The sequence below is a fragment of the Mustela putorius genome, unplaced genomic scaffold (assembly GCF_011764305.1).
Source record: "Mustela putorius furo isolate JIRA1106 unplaced genomic scaffold, ASM1176430v1.1 tig00001059_pilon_pilon_pilon, whole genome shotgun sequence".
NCBI lineage: Eukaryota > Metazoa > Chordata > Mammalia > Carnivora > Mustelidae > Mustela > Mustela putorius.
The window spans coordinates 969,557-989,899 of record NW_025421553.1 but is presented as its reverse complement, the minus strand read 5'-3'; the positions used below and the strand labels follow the sequence as shown (position 1 = coordinate 989,899).

General features: G+C 43.8%; 1 pseudogene; it reads left to right on the top strand.

Annotated features, from left to right (window-relative positions):
• Nucleotides 1-19,190: 19,190 nt before the first annotated feature.
• LOC101679899 lies at nucleotides 19,191-19,915 on the top strand (annotated as a pseudogene).
• Nucleotides 19,916-20,343: the final 428 nt, after the last annotated feature.

The following is a 20,343-nucleotide window of genomic DNA, read 5'->3' as shown; positions in this document are numbered from 1 at the left end:
TCTAAGAACCGAAATATCACGCCCCACTTTTTATCACGTCGAGAAGAATTAGTTAAAATCATAGCAGCTCCCTGGGTGAAAAGAGCATAAAGACTCTCTTAACTGGGATGGCTGAAAGTCATCCACGCGTCCACAGGTAGGCAAACATGCCAACGTGCTGAGAAGCCAGCAGAAAGATGCAAGCAACGTCACAAGTAACTTGAAAGGTCAGGGGCAGGTCGGCGCTCCCTTGCAGGCTGGCGGAGTGGAGTCGTGGTGATCTGGCTGATGAGGAGGGGCAGCTCCTCTGGGATCAAGCTTAGCTACAACTGAGCAGGAGAAGAGTGGAGGCATGGAGAGTGGAGGAGATGATAAGTGCGAAAATAATCACCTCTACAGGCTCCCCAGAAAGGGGGAGGGCTGAGATCCTTCCATCCTGCAGGAGCGTGCTGCTGGCAAATCCTGGAGATGGCTTAACAGAAGAGGGACAAGCTGGGGATTCCAGTAAGGTTGCCAGTAGCGGGACCTCGCTAGTGCTAGGAGGTATAGAAGAGTCAGCAGAGTGAACCATGAGAGACTATGGACTCTGAAAAACAATCTGAGGATTTTGAAGGGACTGGGTTAGGAGGTTGGGGGAACCAGGTGGTGGGTATTGGAGAGGGCACAGATTGCATGGAGCACTGGGTGTGGTGCAAAAACAATGAATACTGTTACACTGAAAGTAAATTTTAAAAATTAAAAAAAAAAGTAATGCAAATATAAAATAAAAAAAAAAGAAGAAGAAGAAGAGTCAGCAGCTTGGTTTCATGACGTTGAGAAGAGACACGAAGGCATGGGCCACACTACTGGTTCCGACTCGCCTAGAGAGTGGGAAGAAACAGCCACTAGAACAAGGAGATGATTTCTTCCATTCTGAAGAAGCACCCTTCGTGGACAGTCCTGAAGCATCTTGTCTGTCTCACAGCACTGGGTTGTACATGCCTCCTCATTTGTATGTGATTATACTGCATAAGTTATACCCTTCTTGGTGTATCCATTATTTCTCTCTTTGCTTTACCCAGCACAGTGCTTGGCCCACAGATATCATTAGATGTTTGCTAAATGAAGCCGCAATTGGACAACCTGTTGATGGGTTTTGTTGGAGTGTAGGTCGTAAGGGTGTGAGTGGCAGGACCGTAGATCAGGAAGACAAGAGCCAACGCGTCGGGAATATTTATCATTTCCTAACATCCGAACCACCCATCGTCTCCTTGGAGGAATTCCCGGTTTCCTCACCGGGATTCACCATCTTTGAGTCACGGAAGGAGGCAGATCCCACCTGCCATTAAAGATGACCCGTCTGCCAACTGCTCTTTCCCAAGCTCCCCTGTGGGTTCGGCATGGATATGTGACCTAAGGTCCACCGATCAGAGGTATTCACCCCCTGGGTTTTTGAATAGGGAGCTCGTAAAAAAGCAGGGACAGGAAAAAAAAAAAACCCCACAATATCACTGGTGACACTTACAGAATTTTGTATCTGGGGCAACAGTAGAGTGATGGCTGCCACGGAACACAGAATACTCAGGGCAACAACCTCAGTGGTGGGAACCACCTCTTCTTGGGTTTGGTGGCAGCAGCCACAAAATCCTTGGTATGATTTTGACAATTAGCTCTGGGAGCCTCAGTTTCTGAGCCTGGTTCTCCAGCCCTCCCAGCAATTTTGTGAGCTGCCCAATATCCTTTTTAAGAAATTCCCTTTTTTTTTTTTTTTGTTTTTTTTTTGTTGCTGAAATCCACCAGAGTCAGTCTCTGTAACTTGCCACGAGGAACCCTCACGGATACAGGGTTAAATCCTGGGGGACCAGGTTAGAACTTTCCGATATTATCTGCAGGCAGCAGGGAACCACTTACAGCTTTTAAGGGGGATTGTGACAATCACAGAAGGGCCCTAAGAAGATCAGACTGGCAGCAGCATGTAGCGCGAACCGGAGGAAGATGAGTCTGGAAGAAGAGAGAGCAGGGAGGAAGCTTTTGCACTGCTGCAGGTGAGAAGTGATGCGGTAATGAGGGACTGAACTAGAGATTTGGAACTACTCAGATGGTCTGCAGGCAGAGAGGTCCATTTCTGATTCCCTTTCTGGTTTTCCAGAAGGGACAGAAGGCTAAGTGAAGGGAGAATGGGGCTTCCATGCGAAGTACGTTGTTTCAATCCCCTTTTTCCTGATTCTCTGATTCTGGTCTTTGTCTTCAAGCTACATGCAACTCTGCACTTGGTAGACGGCGATCATGATGCACAGTGATTCTTGTCCACAGGCACATAAATCCTGCCTAGTGGAGGTTCTGCCGGCTTTCTTCCTTCCTTGCCATGAGGAGGCCAGTTTGGCCGCCCTTTGCATGTTTCTCATCTATAAATGGAACCGTCAAAAAAAAAAAAAAAAAAAAAAAAACCTTGAACTTGAACTTGTTGAACAGCTCACCGGTTTCGTCATTAGTGAAACAAATCAAATCTCTAACTTGTGTTCGTCTTTAGACCTGAGACTCAGATTTAAATCTTTTCGTAAAAAAAAAAAAAAATGTTAACAGCCTTCATTTCTTTGTAAAAGGCTTCGTGAAATGAACCCCACGTGTAGATAAACAATGGTTATTCCTGTCATCCTGCGTTTGTGTTTGGCACTGGAGGTAAATGTCTAATGAATCATAGAAGTCACCTGAAAGAGGGCCACTTGCCAAGCACAAAGGCCAGTGTTTAGAAAGTTAAGTCCAAATAAAATAACAAAGGCCTTGTGCGATCTCTGCCTTCCATTAGGACCCTAAGAGTTCCCACTGTGAGCTCACTTTTCTTTTCCCGTTATTTTTGGCCTATTCCTGAAAATAGCACTTTCGCTTATTGCAGAAAAAACATCATGTTAGGTGACAGAAAGGACAGCCATTACTTCTGTTTTATCAGCGGTTATAGAAAAAAAATAGATATTTGGTTTTCATTGTTGTTTTAAACTTTATTTGTCTCTTTGCGAGAGAAAGAGAGAGAGAGTGTGCACAAGTGGGGGAGGGGAGGAGCAGAGGAGGGAAGCAGATTCCCCACTGAGCAGGGAGCCCAATGCGGGACTCGATCCCAGGACCCTGAGATCATGACCTGAGCTGAAGGCAGAGGCTTAACCCATTGAACCACCCAGGCGCCCCTGTGGTTGTTTTTATTAAGTAAGCTTGATGCCCAGCATGGGTCTTGAACTCATGACCCTGAGATCAAGAATCCCATGCCATGGCGACGGAGCCAGCCAGGCACACCCCAGGGAATTTGTTTTTTAAGAATGGAAACAGGCAAATAATTATTTCACACAAAGTTAGCTCATTCATACGTAAAGTGTTTGTCGCCCAGTGTCCCAAGTGCACAGATGATCCAGGAGAAGGGTGGAAGGGGTTAAAGTTGCTCATAGCTAATAGGATCCTAAGTAGATTGCAATCAGTATGAAGGGACGTAGGGGATTGTGTTTATAGTGCCAACCTTATGGCTGCACGCCAAATTCCTTTCAGTGGACTCCAAGGAAATGACCCAGTTCCATGGTTACATTAGAATTTTGCTATATGCAATATTGCTTAAAATAAGTGGGCCATCAGCTGAAAGTGAGAAGTCTTTGAATCACTTTCACGGAAATGGAATTTGATTTGTCCTACAATCATAAAATGTAGGCTAGCAGTGCAAGATACCCTTCTCCGGGTTCATGAATACTGATTTTTTTTTTTTTTTTTACAGAGATAGATCTCAGAAGCTAACATTCAGAAATGTGCTCACACAATATGTCACAATATGTTGTTTAACAAAAATATAGAAAAAGTCGTATCTGCCACAAACGGGGAGTGTCATTAACGCATCAGCGGCAAGTTGCTCCCAGGCTTCTGACTTGGCAGAGGGCTGGCGAGAACCACTTACTTAAGCAATTCCTCACTCTTAGATTTTGCTTGTTTCTCTTGGCTTCAGCACAAAGCTGCTTTCAAAAGCAGGTGACAAAATGAATTCTATAAAAGCTCAAGTATGTGACCTTACCTCGGGTCATTTGTAACTTCGCAGATTGTGGGGGGAAAAAAAAAGTAAGAGCATTAATAGGCTGGTGTCGTTTTTTTTCAACCCACCTTGAATAGGGGGTGTTTCTCCAAAAGAACCTCGCCATCCATAAAGCAAGGCTTAAGGCAGACTGCCCGTGTGCAAATTATGACTCCACCGTCCCCGCGCTGTTTGACCCTGAGCAAATTGCTTCAACCTCCTGTGTCTCGGTTACTCATCAGTAAATCTTAGAGTCCTTATGAGGCGTGAATATGTAAAGTGCTTAGAATGAAGGCTGGGTCCGAAGAAATGCTTCCAGAGTGTTTGCTGATATTCTTGAGACCCATTTAGTGGTTGGAAAAAAAAAAAAAAGCATTCCTAAAAGCTGGGACTCGAGCTCCTTTCTGACATGCAGGGGGAAAGGAGCGTTCTCAGCTCTGCCAATTGTGAGGGAAGAACAAGATGGCGGCCTAGTCACGTCTCTGTTCTAGTGTTTCCTCTCTCCCTTCCACATTGGCCACGTTTCTGGGAATAGTGCCCAATAATGAGAATGATTTGTTGGCAGGAGCCTCCCATGAGTGTGAAAGGGATGGCCCATGGGCCGGAGCCCATCCTTGACAGGAAATTTCCTAACTCTTCCTCAGCTCAATGGGAATGGTCGAAATTTCTTCTGATCCCTTTTTTGGCAAATTCCAGTGTACCTCACCCCAAAATTGTAAGCACAGTACCGCAAATACCACCGTCTTTTATCTCTCTGGCTGAATAGTTGAGAAGTCTGGGAGAAGTCCTTCTGTCCTCAGGTTTGTCTTCAATTGTCAGTCCTGTTAGAGGCAGACAGACTTTCTGCTCCTGGAACAGGCTGTCCACTGTTAGCATTCCGCTGTTAGCATTCTGCTAACTGGGTTAGCATTCCAGCGGTAACCCCACTAGTATGCTGTGTGGAGAAATGGGCATTGCCTCTCAGGATTCCAATACCCCAAACAGGAGGAGCTGGGGAGGCGTGGGAAGCATTCACCCAGAGCTTGAATGAGTCACATAACTTCACATAACTTGCAACACAACCTTTGTTTAACATTCAAGCAAGATTCCAGGGATAAGAGGCAGAGAGGGAGAGAGGGAGAGAGAGAGAAAGTTAAGTAAGCTATGGTGAGGACAGCCTAAAGGTCAAAATTGTAATATTAAATAAATCTTACAAGATTTTATAAACCCTAATTTATTGTCTATGTGCAACTGACATTTTAGCTCTTGGTTTAATACCAGACACTTCAAAGTATTCTTGTAGAAGAATGGTTGATAACCCTCTTACACAGTATAATTGGAATTCTGCATGTTAGAACATTTGGTTTCTGAAAGATTTTTGTAAATGTTAATAGCTGTCTTTTAAAATGGTGCAAGTGTGAAATGCTATGAAAAGCAAAGGTTTAAATGTCACTCTCTCTATAATTTTCATATTGTAAAAACTAAATAAGTTTTTAAAAATGGAAAACCTAAAAGCCTACTGCAAGTTTGAAGATACCAACCCATTCATTCTTCTTTTTTGAAATAGATATGACATTTAACTAAATGAGCCAAATTTAGAACTAAAAGTAATCTGTTTTTTTCTAAAATTTACTATTGAACGTTTAGCCTAAACTGAAAGGCAATTAGATTTAGAGAGTTCCCCACTTTTCTCCCATGTTGCCTGAGATTATGATTAAAGATCTGTCTCTAAAGCCTGCACCCAATGAGGCCCCCACGTGTACGCGGTCACTACCACCCGTGTTTTTATTCGTGACCTGGCTGTCTGACTGAGGGGGTATGTGGGTTCTCAGGGAAGTGGTGAAGCCGGCTTCCTCGTGTTGACTGAATGATTTGGTCATTATGAAATGTGAAAATACTACCCTTCCTTACCCACTCCCAACCCCCACTTTTTCTTTCTTTTCTTCTTCTTTGTGGTTTGCATTCTCATAGTCACTGCACAAGGGGAAAAGTGTTCATTTTCCTTCCTTAACTCTGTGTGGAACTCGGAATTATGCACAGTACTTAACAGCCTGAGGATACAGGGCAAGACTGAGCATCTTGGAAATTTTTTAAAAAAAGAAAAGAAATTAAAAAAAAATAAATTACCTGGAATAAGATCTGCTCAGATCTTCTGTTTACCTAAATGCACTAGTGGAGTTCTAAAAAGTGGGATTGGTTATGTGGGTGCCACTAGAAATTAGCTACTCTTCATTAAGAACCAGAGGTTGCAAAGGAATCAATTAATAAAAATGTGAATGAGATGACATTCAGGAGGGGTGCCTGGGTGGCTCAGTGGGTTAAAGCCTCTGCCTTCGGCTCAGGTCATGATTCCAGAGTCCTGGGATTGAGCCCCGCATCGGGCTCTCTGTTCAGCAAAGGAGCCTGCTTCCTCCTCTCTCTCTGCCTGCCTCTCTGCCTACTTGTGATCTCTGTCTGTGAAATAAATAAATAAAATCTTAAAAAAAAAAAAAAAAGAAGATGACATTCAGGAGTTACCCTATAATATAAATGCGCTCGTGACCGTGCTTTACTCTGTCTTGCGGATTGGAAGAGAAAGGATCCCAGTTACAGCTCGAACACCAGAAGTCCGTACAGATCATACCCTAATTTCCCTTATTTCCTATAAGCACACACACTACATCTCAGCGTGTCTGGCCTTGTGCAGCAAACCAGGGAAGGTTGAGTCCTGCTGTTTTAATATAGACTAAGGCTAATTAAAAATAAAAAAATAAAAAAAAAATCTTGCCATTTGCAAGGATGTGGATGAAACTAGAGGGTATTATGGTAAGCAAAGTCAGTCAGTCAGAGAAAGACAATGACGATATTCCACTCATGTGTGGAATTGAAGAAACAAAACAGAGGACCAGAGGAGAAGGGAAGAAAAACTAAAATAAGATGAAATCAGAAGGGAGACAAACCGTAAAAGTCTCTTAACTCTAGGAAACAAAGTGAGGGTTGCTGGAAGAGACGTGCGTGGAGGGGTGGGGTAAGCGGGTGATGGATGTTAAGACGGGCACGTGATGTAACCAGCACTGGGTGTTATATTCAGCGGATGAACCACTGAACTCTACCCCTGAAACTAATAATATACTCTATGTTAAATAATTGAATTTAAATGTTAAAAAATATATAGATATATTACATACACACACTTGGGCTATTTTCATAGAATCATATAGGTCTCACTAATTGTCCCTCAGCTTTTAACTCTGAATAGAAACCAGTTTTAGGCTAAGCCAATATTAAAGGCAGAGTCGAGAGGCACAGTACTTACTACTGGGATAAATTAGGGGTGGATATAGTCTGATCCCCCTTCGCCATAGCTTTGACCTAATAATACACCTTAATAATGTCACTCTGACCATAAACTGGATGTTTTGCCTCCTACTTCTCCACAGTGAAGGAAAAAGAAGCCTCCTTCCATATGAAAATGGGATTTTTTTTTTTGAAGGGGGGGTCCTCCTATTCTGGGAGAGGCCTTAATATATGATTAGCCCTGTTATTTAATTATGACACAAGACCAGTGATCCTCAACCTTCCACCAACATCAGAATCATGTACAGGGCTTGTGAAGACGAATCCCTGGGGCCCACCCCCGGTTTCTGATTTAGTAGATCTAGGATAGGGCTGAGATTTTGCATAGCTAAGAAGTTCCCAGATAGTGCTGATGCTGGCTGTTCCAGTCCCACACTTTGAGAACCACTGAAACAGTGTGCTTTTCCAGCGCCCTCGCTGAAACATAGCTGGGTTATAGCCAAACACCCTAAATAGCAAACTTGGGAAGTCACCTAAGGACGTATTTTACATCCTGCCTTTCCTGGTTTACTAGAAAGATAAATGACATAGAACCAGACATTTGCCAGTTTATCATTTCCAACAGCACAGGTCATGGAGTGGTAAAACCACTTAAAATTTTCTCCGGCTAAATTACCGTGCACATGTTCAGTTTGGCGCCTCGATTATTCATCCAGTCCATTTTCCTCCCCGTGGAAGACAAAAAATAATAACCAGTATGTTGCATTTGTTGATTTCTCCCTGCATCATTTACTGGCTTTGTCTTTTGTGGATCCCAATGCTTTACGTCATGCCACCCTCACTGGCATCAACGAGAAAGCTTTATCATTCCCATCTGACAGAGCCGAGGACATGGCTGAGGCAGATAAAAAAGGACATTTGGAAATACTGCTTTAGATACTCTGCAAGTTAACCTTGGAATAAACTAGACTACAGAGAGCACTGTTACTAGCTCTGTGATTTCTTTTTACCCATAGTGCTTTGTCCCTAGGCAACCAGCCACATGGCAGTGGGGGGGGGGTCTCCTAAGAAACAATCCTGTAACTCATTTGCTACCTTCCCATAAAGATACTGTCAGGAACATTCTTTACTTCATTATAAAGTGTGTTTGGGGACCCCTGCGTGGCTCCGTGGGTTGGCCGTCCAACTCTCGGTTTCAACTCAGGCCATCATCTCAGGGTTGTGGCATGAAGGCCAGGGACTGGATCTGAGCTCAGCACAGACTCGGCTGGAGAGTCTCCCTCTCCTTACCCCACTCCTCCCCCTCCCCCTCTGCCTTCCCTCCCTGCACCATTCTCTTTCTCTCTCTCTTTCTCAAATAAATAAATAATTTTTTTTTTTAATGTGCTTTTTATGAGGACCTGCTGGAGAAATTCTCTTAGGTCTCAGTGCCCAAAGGAGTTGTTTCTCTTCAACATTGAGATTGATCTACAGACAACATAAATCACCCACCCAGGCGTGTCCTCCTTTAGCAAAAATGTAGAAACTGCCTTTACTTTATTTTTGTCATCTCCCAGCATCTCCATGAGACTATTTACTTTTCAAAATGTTCTCAGCAATGACTAAGACAATTTGAGGAAACCGATAATAAACTTTGTGTCAGCTTCACTGTTTCCTGCTGGAAGATGCCACTGTTCCACCACAATAGAAGGAAGTCGGAGTAACTTTGATGGAGAGACACAAATGACTTGGGATCTGTATCGGTTGAAAGGCCTAAGTAGGATTTGTGCATGTCTAATTTATGTGGGAAGACCCAGTAAAGGAACATTTAATATGCGCTTCTCATGTATGTGCTTCCCCATCCTGCTCTCATTCCTGTCCCGCTTTAATATTTCCTTTGCATACCTGTCCCATTGCCTCACAAAAGTGGTGTGGGGAGGAGGGTGGTTTCTTGATTATTTTGTCATGGGAAAATAGGTGTTTGAGTTTCAGAGAAGGTGATAGATGGGGAAGAGCCCTGATGGATTCTGTGCAGGGCTGGACACCACAGAGTGAAACAAAATAAAATCCAATTATGTGTAGTCAGGGTATTTTCTAAACTATTTAAGAGATCTCATCTAGCCTCCTCTTCGGATACCTGAGAAGCACTTCAGCAGCTTGTTTTCCTTAGAGCAAAGCCAACAAAGAAAAAGAGAGTCTCCCCACAATTTCCTAATTAATTATAAAGAAGAAAAGAGCGGTTTAACAATGGAGAACTCTGGCAAACACAGCCTTACCCATTCTAGCATGTCACCAACGGCAGGACGAAGGCATCATGTGAAAAGTACACAACACCCCTTACCACCCACCTTGTGTTCCTGGAAAAAAAAAAAAAAATTATTCATGAATCTAGGATGAATCCAAAGGGTTGAATGAATATCCAAATTCTAATTATAATGAAACATCAGATAAACCCAAACTGAGAGATATTCAACAAAATAAATGAGCTGTGCTCTTCAAAACAATATCACAAAGGACAAAGAAAGGTTAAGGACACATTCCAGATTACAGGAGAGTAAGAGTCATAACAGCTAGGTGACACGCAAGATCTCAATACTGGATTCTGAAGGGCGGGGGGAAGGGGTGGGGAATTACCATAAAGGCATCACTGGGGCCATTAGGAAAACTTGAATAAAGATGTGTAGATTAGATAATGGTATTGTATCAATGTTCAACTTCCTCATTTTGATCATTGTGCCATTGTTATCTGAGTAAATATCCCTCTTAGGAAATACACAATGAAATATTTAGGGGTAAGGAGACACTCTGTCTACATCTTACTCTCAAGTGGTTCAGGAAAATCAATCATATAATAATTATACGCATATATATGTATCATGGGTGACTTTAACCCATGTGCTCATTATGCAACAGAGTAAATATATAAAGAACAGATATAGTAGATACATAACTGCCTGTGTGTGTGTGTGTGTGTGTGTATGTGTGTGTGTGTGTGTGTGTATAAAGAGAAAGGAAACTATCTGTATAATATATGGGGGGAGAGAATATTAAAGCAAACCAGGCAAAAGTATTAAATACTAGTGTATCTGCTTAAAGGGTAGACTTGGTATGGGTATTTGTTCTTTGATCCTCATTGCAATTTTTCTGTATGTTTGAAATTATCACACAGTTTTGAGGGTTTGTTTTGTTGTTGTTGTTTTTTAAAGAAAGGTCCTAGCTGCAGAGTGTTCTTTCCCTCAGCAAAGTGAATAGAGTGTTATTTGTGACGTGGCAAAGCACACAGCTGCAAAGTAAGGTCATTCACATTAACTAGCATCGTCATCTTTAAAGCGTGATGCCCGGTGAAAACATTTCCTTCCATGCATAGACTTGGCTCAGTCCTTTCTTTAAAAAAAATTCCTGAAGCCCTCGAGTTCATTATTCACACCACAGAGTTCTCAGGTGGTAGCGATGTTCTGCACACCATCTTTAAAACACGCCTGGACCTCAAAGAGCCCTTCCCCCATCCTCTAAAAATACATCATCAGGCCGCACCAGAGCAGAGGAGTTACCAGCCGGAGTCACAGATTCTGTTTTCTTTGACAAGGGTAGCGCCGTTCTAATCCGAGAGGCCCGTGTGAATGCGCAGCAAACATCGGCTCCGACTTCTACTGTGGAGCTTGAACGAAAAGAACATTTGTTCCTTTTCATTCCTGAGTGTTTTCATGGTGACCCTTCTCGGCCTGGGGGTTTGGGGGTGGGGAGCGTGCATGCTTGTGTGTGTGTGTGTGTGTGTGTGTGTGTGTGTGTGTGTGTGTATTGCTCTCTTTTCCCTCAAAGAGATCATCCAGTGACCTTGAAATCCGCAGGAAGGGAAGCTCTCTCTTCTCATTTGCAAAATGAATAACAATTTGATCATCCTTAAACTTCTAAAAGGTTAATTACGCTCTCTCCATGAGTACTGAATAAAAACCTGTTTTATCTCTGCCCAAATGAAACCCACAGGGCTCGCCCTCCCTCTAAATCCGCCAGGAGACCAGGTCCTTCCGGCTGCCAATTAAGCACGATCAAGGCCTCCATCGGTGGGAGCCGGCAGTAGATTTTCTCATCCAAAAACTATGACAGCCCTCCTTTGCGAGAGGTGTACGGTGACTCTAAAACTGTCACGGCTGGAAAGGGTCATCTGGCTCTGGACGGGGTGGAGGGGACAGGGGAGCACGAGGAGTGAATGCCAGAGAAAGAAGGAGAGAGGAAGGGAACATGGTGCAAAGTTCCAAAAAGCTCACTGCAGGGTAGAGGCTTCCGTAAGAGCACAAACAACACAGCTCCAGAAGATCATAAAAATTACCATCCTGAAAAAGGAACAGCCAGTTTAAAGTTATTGAGGCTCTACCGCTCCTGGAAGCATGAGCTCCTGGCTGGTGGGCTGGGGCTCGGAGGAGTTCCATGTGCCGCCGCTCAGGTGTGAAATCTCAGATGGGTCAGCCCTGATGGGGGTCATTTGCTAACCTTTGTGCAGAAAACGTTCTCTAGCTTCCCAACGTGCGAGCGTGCCAGCGACTACTATTTCTTGTCCATAAAGAGCCTCTTTACTTATGAGAGCCAGAAACCATATCTAAGAGAGTTACATTTCATTTTTATTACAAGAAAACCACATCTTTCAAAGGAAAGGAATGGCACGGAGTCAGGGATGGGGGAGCAGACAGGAAACCCACACCTTCTGCCTGATTCGCGGGACTCCTTGTTTTCGTAACTTAAAATGTTTATCTTGAACAACTTCATCTGAGCCTCCCCAACATGGTGGTATGTAAAAACGAAAACCGAGGAAGAAATGGAACAAGTAATTTTTTTCCCCCCTAAAAGAACGATGTTACTATGTACAGCAGTTTTGATGTTTTAACAGTAATGTAATGACCAAGATTCCATGCGGGGCCTGTTCTTTGGACCAGACTGAAGGGGGTTATTGTGTATGTATAAAAGAAGGGCTCTGTGTAGCTCCCCCCACCACGTTCGCTAGGCAACAGAGCCAGTACTGGTGGGGATGGGGCACCTTGTCCCTGACTTCTACCCCAGCATCTCTCTCTGTAAGAGGATCTAGTGAGAATTATAACTTTCCAATGATTTCGCGAAAAACGAAATTGTTTTCATCAAAAAGCACTCTTGCAAAGTATATAGTTTTTGTTGTTCTTCCTCTTCTTTTTTTTTTTTTTTGTGTGTGTGTGGTAAAATAGGCGTAACGTAAAATTACTATTTTCACACACACAATTCAGTGGTTTTAGCGTATTCATGATCTCTTGCGACCATCACCACTGTCCACCTCCAGCACTTGGCCACCATCCTAAACAGAAACCGTCTCTCCATGAAATGATCCCCCATGCCCTGCTCCCACCACCCTGGTGCTAAGATCTGAATGTTGTGTTCCTTCAAAATTTGTATGTTGAAATCTTAATCCCCAGTATGATGGTATTAGGAGGTGGGGCCTTTGGGAGATACTGAGATCATGAGGGTGAAGACCTCAAGAATAGGATTGGTGCCCTTATGAAAGTGTTCCCAGAGAGCATCCTAACCCTTTCACCGTGTGAGGATACAGGGAGAAATCTCTGCCCTAGAAGAGAAGCATGCCCTCCCTTGACCATGCTCACACCTTGGTCTTGGATTTCTAGCCTCGAGAACGGTAAGAAATAAATTTCCATTGTGTATAAGCCCTCCATCTGTGGTGGACCCCCAACCCCTGGTGGTCTCTATTCTGCATTCTGTCTGTGAATTTGTCTTTCCAAGTCTTTGTATAAGTGGGATCACTGTCCTTTCTTATCTGTATTCCTTTCACTTAGCACAACATTATCACAGTTTGTCCATATTAACGCATAAATCAGAATTTCATTTCTTCTTTCATCTGTAGATACCCCATCTTGTTTAGCCATTCATCTGTTGGTGGACATTTGGGTTGTTTCCTCCTTTTGGCTCTTGTGAATAATGTTGCTGTGAACATTGGTGCAGGAGTATCTGTTCGAGCCTCTACTTTCAGTTCTTTGGGGTATACATATACCTAGACATGGAATTACAAAGTATGTCGTTTTTCTATGCAAGAATTGAGTTATCCCAGCTATTATACATGAGATAAGACACAGAATAGAAAAAAAAAATTAGCAGACATTGGATATTAGTGACTTGGATTCCATCCCAAAATCTTTTTAGTTGTTGTCTTTCAAGTATTGGAACGTTTATAGGAAGATTTTGAAACTTCAGAAAATGAGGGAAGAAATGGAACGCCTCTTCTTTAGGGTTTTCTTCTGGCAAAAATACAGAGGTTAGGTCCAAGCTAATACACGAACATGGTTAATAACTGTGTTCCTCTGAGTGGTGGATGGAGCAAAACTTTTACATTTCTTAAGAATGGTTATCACTTGGGCGGGACACTGACAGGTTTCCATTCCAGCCTCCCGTGGACCTCTTCTCTCCCTGTAGTGCTGGGAATGATTTCCACTGTCCTTGCACAGTGTCCTTTGGCAGAGTGCCCCCCCTCCCCTCTCTTTTCCCTCCAACCCTTTATGAATTAGATAAGTCCACTGTTCTATTCCCAACTAATGCTGATTTTTTTTTTTTTTTGAGATAAGTCCATGATATATCCAAGGAGTATCTATATAGACTGGCTAGATAATGTGATCCCATGTTCCAGGTTTTGGCTTGCAAACCTGAGGTGAACTGATGGGGTTTCTTCTCATCAGACGTAAGAATCTGGAAACAAGACTGAATCATATACCCCCAGAAGCAGAGGGCAGAGACTGGACGAAGGATGCCATGGGGTAGATTCACATCCGGAAGAACCACTGTATGTCAAAGTCACGTACAGGCTAGAGTGAGGAGAAGGCCAAGAAAGGCCGATATCAGAGGGAAAAAAATGGATCGTAAACACAGAAGTAGAAACATATTGAGACATTATGATGGCAGCGCTGCTTGCGAGAGCTGGCTTTGTGCCTAAGACTCTGCTCTTTTGAGGTCTTCCTGTGTGTCCCTTTCTCAGTGGAACTTGGGAAGCGCAGTCTCTGTTCCTTGCAGTTTAACAGGCATGACTGAACTTTCTTCTGTTGCATCCTCCTAAGCCCCCACCTGCCTTTCCCCCCACTTTTCCTTCCCCCTGGTCTCTGCTTAGACACTCTGCCAGGGCCCATCCCTATAGCAGACCTGGGAAAATTGAGGAGAAAGAATACACTGGGGTTTTATTAAGTAGCAGCTTTATTGAGATATAATTCACCAACCATAAAGATCGGTATTTTCAAGGATAAATTTCAGTGTTTTTTTTTATTATTTTCAGGGTTCTATAATCATCACCACTGTCTACTTTCAGAACTTTTTCATCACCCCAAAAAGAAATCCCATACTCATAAACAGTCAATCCCTACTACCGCTCCATCCCAGCTCTAAATGACCAACCTATATTCCGTCTCGATGGATTTGGCTATTCTGGACATTTCATATGAATACATTATATACCAGATACAACAAACACAACGTATGGCTAACTTCTCTCGTGGAGTGTAACGGTTTTCAAGACTCATCCGTGTTGTTGTGTATGTGAGTACTTCCCGGATCTTACCATTGAGTAATATTCCATTGTATGGATATACCACAATTTGTTTACCCATTCGTTGGCTGATAATTATTTGGGTTATTCCAGGTTTGTGCTATTATGAATCATGCGGCTGTGAACGTTTGCATAGACATGTTTTCGGTTCTCTTGGGACTCTAGCTGGAAAGGGAAAGGCTAGGGCATCTGGGAGACTGCTGTGCCTTTTGACATACTATCTCTCCCTTTTCCTTTCTACGTATTTTAAGGCCTTCTGTGGGCTTTGTTGCTATCATTCTGTTCTTCAAATTTTCTTCGTATTGCTGCTTTCAGTACACTTTCCTTTTTTTTTTTTCTTCCCACTTTTACCTTTACCCATGATTTGAGTTCATTTTTTAAACATCATCCTTAAATCGCTTTGCTGGATTCCCTTTATCCTTCCTTCCTTCTCTGTTCTGGCCCCGATGGTGCTTGAGGAAGCCCGGTACATCTAGAGGAAAGTAAGGCTCGTGCGGAGTATAATCCCACGAAGTAGTTCCACAGAGAAAGGACCTGAGAAACAGAAGGACATATTCAAGGGTGCATACACAGAAGATTCCAGTAGCTGATATTTAAAGAACTGCTGTGCTCATATTTTCTATTTCTGTATTTGCGAAGTCTGACCAAGAAACCTGATGTTGACCTGCAGCCTTTTCCATCCATGCATCCAAACAAACTGCAAATATAATGTGACTCCCATGTAATTGGTTCAGCCGCTGCTCTAGGCTATGTCACCATCAGCGGCACTAACCCTTTGCCTCGGGCGCCATATGGACAGTGACAAGCGAGTCACCCTGATGACAAGAAGAACTCTAAGTGGATTGAGGGAGGCTTTTGACTGGTCCCAGCCCCACTGCTTCCCAGGAGGACGCACCTCTGTCTTATTCCCACTGTAAACTCGGGTCTCAAGCTCAGAAGCACCAATTTTGCTCAGGGAGGTGATTCGGCGTACTCCACGTTTTTGACAGCTGACCAATTAAAAACCAGATGACACCGTTAACAAGCTCCGAATAAGCCAGGCTATCAAGCCATAGAAGGCGCCAAAGCACCTACTACCCCGCCGATCTCTGCGTGAGTCTGAGAGAAATTCAGTGATCATCACAATGATGAAGATAATGCCGATGACCTCGGGGGTGCTGGGCAGGACTCAAATCATTAACTAGAAGGCAGCATATTCTGTTTCTGGCAAATATTACCAGGGAGCCTTCCATTTATTCCATTTCAGTAATTTTTGTCGTCAACATTCTGAAATTTCATCCAACTCCAGTTAATGATTTGAATCCTGACCAGCGCCCCTGAAGTCTTTGTCACCTTCACCAACGTGATTACCATGGACTGTTTCTCACGCTCCTACTGAGCGTGGCCACACAGTGGAGGAAGCAGTGTGTCTGATTTCACATGGACCGTTATAGACACGGCTTCATCCATATTTGGTCAAGCCACATAGTTTATACCATTCCTCAGAAGTTTGTTAATAAGCACTTTGTTAAGCCTTTCCGTCTATAAATGCGGACGCTGGGACATGTCTCCAAAGGGAAAACCATGCAAACTCATACTCCTGAAATTCAGTAAGGCGCCATTTTGGAAAAGCCATTGGAAATTTTTCAGGACCAAGAATGACAGAGAGAGGCCTGAGCCCCAAACTGACTTATAATTCTGATAAATATTCAGGGTGACAGGAAGGAGGACCTTTGGGAATATAGTGGGATGTGAACAGCGACGGTCTTTATTTTTATTTTTCTCTTCTTTGTTAGCCAACATACCAAACCCCTCTCCAAATAAAGAAGGGGTGCCGACACCACTCAGGAATTTTCAATTAGCAAGTGCGCCCTTTCCGCCGGTTAATCGGACTTCAGCGAGAGAGGTTTAAAATAATTATGGAGGGTGCAGTACTTTGGATCTGAGTTGCTGTAAAAAGTGCACATTGGAGAAGTTTCAGATAGCTCAGCATGATGCAAATTGCTACCATACGCATCACTTACTGGAACCACACCGATCTCAGCAGAGGTGGCGGGAGTGACATCACCAGCACTATGACTTGAACCGCCCTCAGGAAAACATAACTGATGGAGGTTAGCAACACACAGAGACCCAGCAATACACACCATGTGAGACCAATCAACAAGCGGTTGCAGGGGTTCTCGGTTTCATTTCTCAAATTTTATAGCTTGCCCACATAAAAAATTTATAAGAGAAACTTGGGACATTTTTGAGGCAATGATGGGAAGTGGCACTGTGAGCAACATTTTATTTTGTTCTCCTCAGGTTAAAACACACACACACACACACAAATGAAAGCTTTCATAGTCTCTGTATTAACAGCCAATGATTCTGGTCACCAATTCTGATGCGTGGGTTTTCCCCCACACCAGACAGTTCTCAGACACCGGCTGGGTGTCCTGTCATTCACTCCCATCTCGACGCTGTCTACATGGAGATCTCAGCTGACCCCAGAAGTGAAGGGCTCAGTGCTCTGAGATGCCAATGACAAGTGCAGGTATAGATCAGAAGTTCCAACGATCCCCTCCTTGGGTTCAATTAATTTGGTAGGCCAGTTCACAGAACTCAGAGAAATCTGTTGGACACTGGGTTATGGGCTTATTATTAAAGGATATAGGAATTAAAGGATATCAGGAATAGCCAGAAGCAAGAGAAGCAGGGCTAAGTATGAACAAAGGGCAAGGAGCTTCCATGTTCTCCGAGTACACCATTCTCCCTGAACCTCCATGTGTCCACCAACCCAGAAGCTCCCCAAACCCTGTCATTTTGGAGTTTCTCTGGAGGCTTCACTCCATAGTAACGATTGATTAAATCATGGTGATTGAAGTCAATTTCCAGCCCCTCCATCCTGCCTGGAGGTCTGTGGTTTATTTATTGTATTTTTCCCCACCAGTGTGCAAATTCATGAAAAATGGGGTGCTCACTCGCTAGCCCCATGAGGAAAAGTCCAGGAGAGGGAACAGCATGTAGGAAATCCTGACACAGCAGAGAGCTCGGTGGGCTGAGCTGTTGACAAATAGTGTGCCTTTAGGTTGTATTCTGGAACCACCGATGTCTCCAACTCAGGAAAGTGAAACAAGTGGTTGGACAGAAGAATGAACAAATCATCAGAGCAAGAGTTCCCAGCGTGCTAAACAGCCGGGTCTACAGAGGAAGATGGAGAGGAAGCGGGTAAGAAGGGAGAGGTTGACCTCCACTGCTGTGCACGGCACGCAAACAGTCATGCTTCTCTGAAGCATATTCTCAGTACATCTCATAATTATTGTCCTGCATATTTTTATAAGATCCAATGGAAAATATCTCCCATATCAGTTGCAGGGGCTCCTGGGTGGCTCAGCCAGCTAAGCGTCTGCCTTTGGCTCCAGTGATGATCTCGGGGTCCTGGGATTGAATCCCTCATCAGGCCCCCTGTTCACCAGAGAGTCTGCTTCTCCCTCCCTCTTTCTCTCTCTCTGACCTTCCTCCCTGCTTGTGCTCACTCTCTCTCTCTGTCTCAAATTAAAAACAACAACAACAACAACAACAACTCAGAGAAAGGCGGTTAGGAGAGAAGTAAAGTTGTTTTAACACAAATCAGCAAAGTCTACCCTCCCATTGCCTTCAGTATTGTCTACTCTCAAGCAGGTGTGAAGCTTCAAATGCCATTGTTTATCACAGACACACATCTTTTGGTCATGAGAATATTTAAAGTCCCTAGCCCAGATGACCCAGTTGTAATTTGGGCTTGTATCCAAATTCATTCATGTTTCTTTAGAGGACCTGGGCAAATGTCCACCCTCCATCTCTCTGAGGGTGGCACAGATGATGTGGTCCTGGCAGTGGGTTCCTCGGTGTCCCCTTGTGAGGTCCACCACAAAAGAACGACCCCACCAGTACATGTACTAACTGGAAGTTTCTATTTCTCACATTCCCTTTACACCCGTCTCACCTTTCTTTCTAGCCAGTGGTTCTCCATCCTCTTGAAAATTAACACTGCCGGAGAGCTTTTGGAAAGCCTGATGCGCAGACCCAGCCCTAAACATACAGAATCAGAATCTATGGGGAAGGAGCCCAGGCAGGTCCGAGTGTTTTTCAAAACTTCTAAGGCAACTCCACTGAAGGGACAGGGTGGGGAAATGGTGCTCTAGGGGCACCGGGGTGGCTCAGCTGGTTCAGCCTCCAACTCCCGGTTTCAGCTCAGGTCATGATCTCAGGATCGTGACATTAAGCCGTGCTCAGTGTGGAGTCTGCTTTGAGATTTTCCCCCTCTGCCCCTCCCTGCTCCAGCTTGCACGGGCTTGTGTACTCTATAAATAAATAAACAAACAGACAAATAAATAAATACTGCTGTAGAAGACTATAAACCCACCTAAATCAGAAAGTTCCAGGTCGACAGCCACTGCAGTACATTGAGCTCCATAGCGACAGCGCCGGGGCAAGTGAGAGCCAGACGGGGACTGGGCGACTCTGTGCCTCGCTGAGGAAAATAATTAACCACGGGCAAAGGAGATCCTAAGAAGCCGAGAGGCAACATGTCATCATGTGCATTCTTTGTGCAAACTTGCCGAGAGGAGCACAAGAAGCAGCACCCAGATGCTTCAGTCAGCTTCTCAGAGTTTTCTAAGAAGGGCTCAGGAAGGTGGAAGACCATGTCTGCTAAAGAGAAAGGAAAATTTGAAGACATGGCAAAGGCTGACAAGGCCCGTTATGAAAGAGAAATGAAAACTTATATTCTCCCTAAAGGGGAAACCAAAAAAGAAGTTCAAGGATCCCAATGCACCCCAGAGGCCTCCTTCGGCCTTTTCTTGTTTTGTTCTGAGGATCGCCCAAAAATCAAAGAACATCCAGGCCTATCCATCGGTGATGTTGCAAAGAAACTGGGAGAAATGTGGAGTAACACTGCTGCAGATGACAAGCAGTGAAAAGAAGGCTGCTAAGCTGAAGGAAAAATATGAAAAGGACATTGCTGCATACCGAGCTGAAGGAAAGCCTGATGCGGCCAAAAAGGGAGTCGTCAAGGCTGAAAAGAGCAAAAAAAGAAGGAAGAGGAGGAGGAGGAGGAAGATGAAGAAGATGAAGATGAAGAAGAAGATGATGATGATGAATAAGTTGGTTCTAGCGCCATTTTTTCCCCTTGTCTATAAAGCATTGAACCCCCCTGTACACAACTCACCCCTTTTAAAGAAAAAAATTGAAATGTAAGGCTGTGTAAGAGTTGTTTTTAAACTGTACAGTGTCTTTTTTTGTATAGTTAACACACTACCGAATGTGTCTTTAGATAGCCCTGTCCTGGTGGTATTTTCAAGAGCCACTAACCTTGCCTGGTGCAGTATGGGGGTTGTAAATTGGCATGGAAACTTAAAGCAGGTTCTTGTTGGTGCACAGCACAAATGAGTTATATAAGGGGATGGTAGTTTTTCATCTTCAGTTGTCTCTGATGCAGCTTCTACAAAATAATTGTTCTGTTAACTGAATACCACTCTGTAATTGCAAAAAAAAAAAAAAAAAAAAGTTGCAGCTGTTTTGTTGACATTCTGAATGCTTCTAAGTA